At 31.6% G+C, this 9,281-nt stretch overlaps 1 pseudogene; it reads left to right on the forward strand.

The window, feature by feature from the left end:
* Positions 1–2,266: 2,266 nt before the first annotated feature.
* LOC105141797 (GDSL esterase/lipase CPRD49-like) lies at positions 2,267–3,199 on the forward strand (annotated as a pseudogene).
* Positions 3,200–9,281: the final 6,082 nt, after the last annotated feature.

Consider the following 9,281-nt stretch of genomic DNA (forward strand, 5'->3'; position numbering starts at 1 on the left):
TTCCTTTTACTAACCATGCAAAGTATTATTAGTGATAACATTTAATTGATGATTTATCTTGAAGAATACACAACTTGGGCATGAGCTAACTTCAATAGAGTTATACATAGAAAAACATATATATAGGGAAGATAAACAGAAAAAGGTGTAAGTAAAATTTTAAACTTTTTGTTTATTGTTTGGACTAATTTTTTGTTTATTTATATCATTGAATTGATTTTTTTTTGAAACAGTATAACACATCAGCATACGTGCCAAACATAGAAGGGACCTTTTAACCTATCTGGAATACTATAAACCGATGGACCCAATATAAACTTAATTTATGGTATCTCTATGACTAATACCTGAGATAGAAGGTTGGGTTGTAGTGTCTCAACCATATATAACCTATAATCTAGCCTAAGACAACCATTATTAGTTGTCAAAGAGTTGGCTGAATAATTAATTGGTTTTATAAAGATCAAAATAAAGGCAGAGAATGAAGAATAAAGTATGAAGTAATTAATGGGAGGAGATGATAACATACTTGTCATCCCGTCTTTTACATAACTTTTCGAGGTTTTTATGCTTCCACCTCCATTTGCAATTTATTTTTTAATGTATATAAACATTTCCAATTGATTTTTATAGTTGAATTGATAATATTAAATATATTCTTCAATTTAATTTTTTTGCTTAATAATTTATTTTTAATATATATATATATAAACATTTCTAATTGATTTTTATAGTTCAATTAATAATGTTAAATATATTCTTCAATTTAATTTTTTAGCTTAATGTTGTTTAATGTAAAGTTATTTGATAGCATTTAAAAAACAATTACTAGAACACCGATGGAATCATCAACGAACATAAAAATTACACTGGTGTTTTTATTGGTACAACAAACCCATTTTACTTGGAGAATTAAAAAGAGGTTAACTTTCTTGATATATACCGTTATATTCACTGACAGAATATGATTGTCGGTAATATTGTTAGTGAATTTATCAGTAATTTATAATATATGATAATTTTATCAGTGATTTATTTATAATATTTATTAATAAATAAACTAATAAAAATTGATCATTATATAATTTTACACCGATACTAATACAATGTCAGCTTATTTGCTGGTGTTTAAACTATTAATTGATTTATTGATGAATTTGAAATCTCAAATGATACACTACTCAACGACATGCTTTCCCTTGTAAATCTATCAATGGTATTTGTACTGATAGAAACATAGTTTTTATATCGAAATATTTTGCTAATGTAAATAAATTTTCTGGTGGTGTTCAATTTCTAGCCACTAGATGTAGCTTCTAGTTGACTAAAAATCAAGATTCAATGTATTTTAACTTTAAAAATGCAGATTCAATAAATTCTCATTTAAAAACATCGAATGAAACTAAATAACTCTACTAACAACCCCAAAACACCCGCAAATATGCTTAAAACTAAAAATCATTTCGAGAAAAATATTGCAAAGCCAGATCTACTTTTCTGACATTATTGAAATCCCAAACCACCTTTACAATCCTTCATGAAATCTTCTTATAAAGATGGACACATAGATATCAAGATTATCGTCTAATGGGGTTGTTTAAAGTCTTTCTTTCTCCTTATTTTTTTTTGTGTTTTTCTCTATTCTCAAAATATTTAGGGGCTGAAACGTGAAAAAAGTGAACTTTTATAACTAAATTGTAAACTTTGCAAACTATAGAGACCAAAATGTCAAGATTTGCATAAATATATAATGAATGAATCGTAAGATGTGAATGGATGAAAAATGTTTTTTAAATAATAAAAATGCATGTTGTTTCATTTATTTTATAATTATAATTATAATATAATATAATTAACAGGAGTAACAAGATTCAATGTATTTGAACTCAAATAAACAAATCAATGTCTAGAGCGTTGATTATCAAAAAAAAAAAACAATGTCTAGAGCGCACTCAAAACAAAATTCATAAGAAAAGATTCGATCCATTTATCAAACAAAGATCCATATCTACTGCGGTCTGGTTGGAATTGGACTCGTTGATAGTCTTACATGCCAGCATAAACACGAAGCAATGGCACGAAAATCTAGTCAACTAGCCAGCCATGTTTGTGTATAAATATAAAGGCCTCAAGTTATTGCCATTCAGCTTGTGCACAATAAAATCTTTGTGTTTGTAAGTTGTTGCCATTCAGCTTGTGCACAATAAAATCTTGTGTTTGTGTCATAGCTAGGTTGCAGTTAAAAAGAGCATTTAGGTATAGAAAGATGGTAGTACCACGACGATCGGAGTTTGTTTTGTTTGGGTCGTCCATTGTTCAGTACAGTTTACGCCATGAAGGCCAACTGTACGCTCGTAAGGTATTTCTTTTCTCCTGGAGTTTGATGATTTATTTCAGTTATCATAGGCCACCTGTACGCTCGTAAGGTATTTCTTTTCTCCTGGAGTTTGATAATTTATTTTCAGTTATCATAGGTAACCTTTCTTTACTGTTTGTAAACAGCAGTGCCTTTCCTACATGTATGACGTTCCATTGCTAGTTTAATCTCATAAATATCAGTAAACAGATAATGATTTGAAATTGAAACTGCAGGCAGATATCCATCTACGAGGATATGCAGGTTGGAATTCAAGGAATGCCTTGGCCATTCTTGATGAAGTTTTACCCAAGGTATCTCCGCTTGCATTCATTTATCCTTCTTCCTTGTAAAGTGTTTCCAAAGTCCTTTTTTACAAGCAATGTGTTGGATTTTATTGTTAAAGCATGAACTTTGTATGATGTAAGCCTTTTTTCATATACCGATATGGCCGAGTATCCTTCATAGATTTTTCAAAAATAGTGTTTATCAGAGTCACAATAAGATACTGATGGGGTGTGCGTGTGTGTGTGTGTGTGTTTTAATTAAGGATGATGCTGCACAGCCTTCTTTGGTTGTAGTTTATTTTGGAGGAAATGATTCAATGAATCCTTCAACTGGCTTAGTCCTCGTGTACCTCTCGATGTGTACAAAGAAAACATGAAGAAGATTTCTGAACACCTGAAGGTAATTGATCTTTCTATCTAAATTCTGCTTCCCTGCCATACAAGAGGGATTGTGAAGCTTATTTTAGCGGACTTCCTGCTTGATTGCCAGAGCCTTTCTGAGAAGACTCGCCTCATCTTTCTTGGTGTTCCTCCTGTGGATAAGAAATTGATGCAAGTATACCCCGTTTCTATACCACTATAAGAGCTAAACACAATACATACATACATACATACATACATATCATCGAAAAAACATACATATAACAGTGGAATATATGAGCCTTAAATAGTACAGAATAATCTTGAAACCAGTGAAGGGAGCGGTCGCACAATGGAGGGCTGCCGAATATATTCAGAAGCTTGTATCGAGGGGTCCCGAGGGGTGCCGGGAGTTGGAGGTGCCAGCCATCGACCTTTTCAATGCAATACAGCGAAAAGAGGATTGGTTGACTACTTGCCCAGTGTAAGTCAATTTTATTTGCTTAAAATCTTATCTTATTCTCGTGAAAGAAAGAGCTAGAAAATTGCTCGATAAGTTTATTTTTATAAAATAAACGACCAATAAGTTCAAAGGTATTTTTGTTAAACTAATAAATTTTGCTTTTGAATTACACACAAGTGACAAAATTTTGACATTCAAAAGTAATATCATAAAAGCCTTCTTAAGAAACATAAAAATAATAATAAAAGCAATTAAATGTAGTAATCTTCTAAGGATGATATATATTATAGGTAGCATAATTAAATATGAAGTTAATTTTCTTCGAATATAAACTATAAAATTGAATTTATTTGTTTTAAAAGATTATCGCATGACATATTCATAATTTGTTTCTCAACAGTGAAACTCGTAGGTACTCTTCTTATATATATATATATATAAACAAGTGGATTTTTCTTTTCATGTATTCCAAGTTACTAAAGATCAATTAAGAGAAGTTAGTTTGGATTATTATTTAAAAGTACAATAATCTGTAAACTAAAAGCATCAAAATTATTCTTAAGTTAATTATCACATAAAATATATGCACTTTAAAGGAAATCCATTGACGAGTATAGAAGGTTTTTCAACCTTCGAATTCCCAATTGAGAAAAGAATTGTTTGGAGATTTAATTGAGATTTTCCTCTTTTTTTTTTAATAAAATTCTATAGCAGTTTGGGAACACCATTGAAATTATGTTTTCTAGAGAATTAAATATTTTTTTATTTTCAAAGATATGATAATATCAAAATTAATTTATTTTTGAAAAATAATATTATTTTAATCCAGAAGGCCCTTGAAAACGCTCCGCGGAACCAACAATAATATTGGAAGTCAATGTCATCAGAATTTGTAGGGATTCCCCTTTTGATCCAGAAGGCATCGAGACCAACATGCATGAGAATTACGTTGATCTGCATGGGAATTAATGAGCATCTTGAATTTGTTTTTGAAGTCAAAAACGAGTGTTGATCAGTTGTTCAATCCTCCTTAGGATCAGATGTCTTCATTTGTCTTCTCACAGCTTCACATTTTTAGTCTTTAGGTGGTGTTAGAATCTCTTTTTGGCATTTAATTGCGTATAAGTTCCTCAAAGTACTATTTTATTAAACATATAAATTAGATTTTGATTTCATAGTTAATTATTTTCATCAGCTAAAAAAAAAAAAAGTTAGCATGCGAGGACATTCCTTTTTGTGTCCTAAAATATTTTGATCCAAGTTGCATTGTGGAGGCCGTTGATTTACTAAAAAACAAGAAAGGGTGTGGCTAAATCAATGTAGCACACCCCATAATATTATTTATTGTAATATTATTTTATATTTTTTTAATTTAATTCTTCATTAACTTATTTTTTTTAATTTTATTTTTTAATATTAAATTATTTTATAAATTATTCTTCATAATTGTTTTTTGTTAAGTTATATATTGCTCTCATGGATTTTTTTTTTCATTTCAAACTTCACCATTAGATATATTAGTAGCGGGTTTTACTTTTTAAAATTTATTCATATATATATATTTCGTTCTCATGGTCCAGATCGTGAGTTGAAAAGGTCAACTTGGGTTGACTCGAAATATTTGTTTTAACTATTTTTTATTCATTTTTTTATTTCAATTTATCCTTCAAAATTTGGTTAATAGGAAATTAAATTTTGCAATTTTTCTCATTTTTTTTCTAAGTGGACGTTTCGATATCATGACCCGGTAACAGGTTTGACAAGTTGACTGGATCATTTTTTTATCCCTTTTCAATTGAATATATTTTTTATTTAGACTTTATTTTTCTTATTTTCTTTCTATAAGGTTATTTCAATCTTATGACTTGAGTCTTAAGTTTGACAAGTTAACCCAAGTTGAATAATTTATTTTTTGGGTCCTTTTTAATTGAGTTTTTTTTCAATTTCGCCCTCCAACAACTCAGTTCTTTTATTTATTTAGTTTTTTTTTGTATTTGATCCTTCAATATTAAGTTGTTTAAAAATTAAGCTTCGTAATTTATTTTTAATTTTTTTTAGTGGAGTTATTATAGTATCATGGAATTAGTTTTTTTTCTTCGAGTTCAACCTCCAACATTAGATATGTTGGAGATGAAACTTTATTAAAAACAATTCTTTTTATGAAGTTGTTCTGGTTTTGTGACTCAGGTTGTGGGTTTAATAGGTTAACTCGAGTTTACTTGAATTTTTTTTTCTTTCTTCAACATTAGGTTAGTTGTGACACGACTAAAAGATTGATGTCTTCTCCCAAGTGCAGGAGTGTCGAAGTAATAAATAACCCGGAAAGACCGGGGTCGAACCACAAGGAGGTTATTTGTACAAATTATAAATAAAAAAAATACAACAACAATAAAACACACTGAAACAAAAATAAGAAATAACAAAACATAATAATAAAACCAAAAGACACAAAAATTCACAAATGAAGGCTCAAATCCAATCTAAGCTTTTTACGGCTTTCCTTAGATGACCAATTTATGCGACTCATGGAAGGATCAATCACAGGAATGAAAGATTGTAGTTGGTCAATCAATTGTTCAGCAGTAGTAGCAGAGATTATGATTTGTCGTGCAGAAGATGTTAGAAATTCCTGTTCCACAGCATGATCAAGAAAAGACAACAACTTATCATAATAACCATTAACATTTAACAAACCTATGGGTTTATGGTGAATGTGCAATTGAGCCCAAGAGGAAATATGAAAGATCTCTTCCAATGTGCCTAGACCACCTGGTAAAGCAATGAAAGCATCAGCATGGTTAAACATTGCATTCATTCGAGCCGACATTGTGGAGACCTGAAGTTCCTCTCCAATTGTTTTTCCAATGATGTCCCCTTGTGCCAAAGCTTCAGGGACGATTCCTAAAACTTGACTACCTCCTAAAAATGCAGCTATTGACACACCTCCCATTAACCCAAGACTGCCTCCCCCATACACTAAATGAATCTTTCTCTCAGCTAGCACCTGACCAAGATGATTTGCTGATTCTAAAAACTCCTTTTCTTTCCCAGGACTAGATCCACCGAAAACACAAATATTTCTTATTTGATGACTTGAGGAACTTGCCATTTCTACACACTTCTGTATTTGTTGAATGTATGGGTTGAGTAGAAATGAAAGGAAGGAAAAGAGGGTTTTATAGATGAGAAAGTAGAAAGGCAATCATAACATCTATATGTAGGCCAGCTAGAGTCTCACACACTCTCTCTCTCTTTTTATTTATTTATTTATTTACTTTTGAAAAAAGCATGTGTATGTACAGGTAGTTGTGATTGTGGCTCACATCTTCCCTTGGTTTTACGTCCAAGAACGGCTTAAACGCCCTCTATGGGTCGGGGATAGGCTTCCCATCCAGTTTTCTTAAAAACTGGCAAACAGGGTCTTTTTTAGTCAGATTCCCAAGACTAAGTCGATCATGTTCTTTATGAAATAGTGGCCATAAATCATGAATTGCACGATGCACATCTCCACTAGGATGCGTCTCAAGAGTCAATAGAAGATTATTTAAAGACTCCTTACTCAAGCCATCCTTAATGAATTGTATTTTATCTTCACAGTTTATAGATACCATTCCTAAAGAACGACATTGTGTATTACAAGTCCATCTAGCACATCGATGATAGACTTCTAGTCGTTTTGCACAACGTTTCTTTGCAAAAGTACTTTTACCTGTTCCAGGCATGTGTAAAATAAAAAAGTTAGAGGACTCACTTGATAATCGGACCTTTGCTTCAATCAACCAGCGAATATCTTCAGGAATTCCATGATTCATTAACAATCTCAATCTTGCACATCTAGCACGGTAAATTTTTGTAATCGCATTCTGAGGCAGAGCGGGAAAATACTTTTTCAATTTTTCAAGATTAGTATCCATTTTCAAATGAGAATTAGAAGAGAGATTCAAAGAATTGCACAAATATATACACAAATATCAGTTATTGTGGGAAACTGAAAGAACCGACTTAAGTCACAGAGTATCGTTGTCCGCCATTTGACCGGGGTGAGAGAAACTTGCAAAAATCACTCAAAAAGAAACAAAAATAAAATAAAATAAAATCAATCTTTATATACAGGATCACCCAATTTAATAGAGTTATGTTCAGCTGAAAAATTATCAAAGTAAACTTTCAGACGATGTCCATTTACCTTGAAAACATTGTCATTCTTTGGATTCTCGATGTCATAGGCCCCATATGGATACACATGTTTCACAATAAAAGGACCGCTCCATCTTGATCTTAATTTTCCAGGAAATAAATGCAGTCGAGAATTATAAAGCAAGACTTTTTGACCAACATTGAAGGTTTTTCTCTGTATTTTCTTGTCATGAAACTCTTTAATTCTTGCTTTATGAATTCTTGAATTTTCATATGCATCATTTCTTATTTCCTCAAGCTCATTTATTTGTAATTTTCGCAGTTGACTAGCATCATCCAGATTTGAATTGAAAGCTTTAATAGCCTAATAAGCTTTATGTTCAAGTTCCACAGGCAAGTGACAAGGTTTTCCATAGACTAGTCTATAAGGTGACATACCTAATGATGTTTTATAAGCAGTTCGATAAGCCTAAAGTGCATCATTAAGTCTTAAAGACCAGTCTTTCCTATTAGGGTTCACTATTTTCTCCAAAATATGTTTGATCTCCCTATTAGCAAGCTCTACTTGTCCACTTGTTTGAGGGTGATAAGGGGTGGCAACTTTATGTGTGATTCCATATTTCTTCATTAAAGACTCAAATGGCTTGTTGCAGAAATGTGTTCCACCATCACTTATTATGACTCGAGGGACTCCAGATCGACTCAAAATATTTTCTTTCAAAAACTTTATCAATGTTTTGTGATCATTGTTTTGATTTGGAATTGCCTCTATCCATTTTGAAACATAATCTACCGCGACTAATATGTATAAGAAACCAAATGATGGAGGGAATGGACCCATGAAATCTATACCCCAACAATCAAAGATCTCAATGACAATAATAGGATTTAAAGGCATCATGTGACGTTTTGAAATAGATCCCAACTTTTGACAATTTTCACAAGACTTGCAGAATGCATGTGAGTCTTTGAACATGATGGGCCAATAAAATCCACTTTGTAAGATTTTTACAGTTGTCTTTCTTGATGAGAAATGGCCCCCACATGCCTCAGAATGACAAAATTTAATGACACTACTTACCTCATTGTCCGGAATGCATCTTCGAAATATTTGATCAGGACAATATTTGAATAAATAAGGATCATCCCAATAAAAGTTCTTCACTTCATTCAAGAACTTTCTTTCATCTTGGGTACTCCAATGAGCTGGCAATTGTCCTGCAAGATATTTCAATGCTGCATGATCACTAAAAACAACAACAGGTGAGCCAACAAGATAAGATCTGAATTTTTCACATGCAAATACTACTGCAAGTAATTCTTTTTCAGTGGTGGTATAATTCATTTGAGCACTATTTAAAGTTTTACTTGCATAGTAAATTACATAAGGTTTCTTATCTTTTCTTTGTCCCAAAACAGCACCTACGACATAATCACTAGCATCACACATTATTTCAAAAGGTAATGACCAATCGGGAGGTTGAATGATAGGAGCACAAGTAAGAAAGTTTTTAAGTTTAACAAAGGCTTCTTCACAATGTTCAGTCCATTCAAAAATAGTATCCTTTGTTAGAAGGTTACTTAAAGGCTTAGATATTACACTAAAATCTTTGATGAACCTTCTATAAAAACCAGCATGTCCCACGAATGATCGAACATCTTTAAGAGATTTTGGTAT

This window comes from Populus euphratica, unplaced genomic scaffold, assembly GCF_000495115.2.
Source record: "Populus euphratica unplaced genomic scaffold, PopEup_1.0 scaffold130.1, whole genome shotgun sequence".
NCBI classification, from domain to species: domain Eukaryota; kingdom Viridiplantae; phylum Streptophyta; class Magnoliopsida; order Malpighiales; family Salicaceae; genus Populus; species Populus euphratica.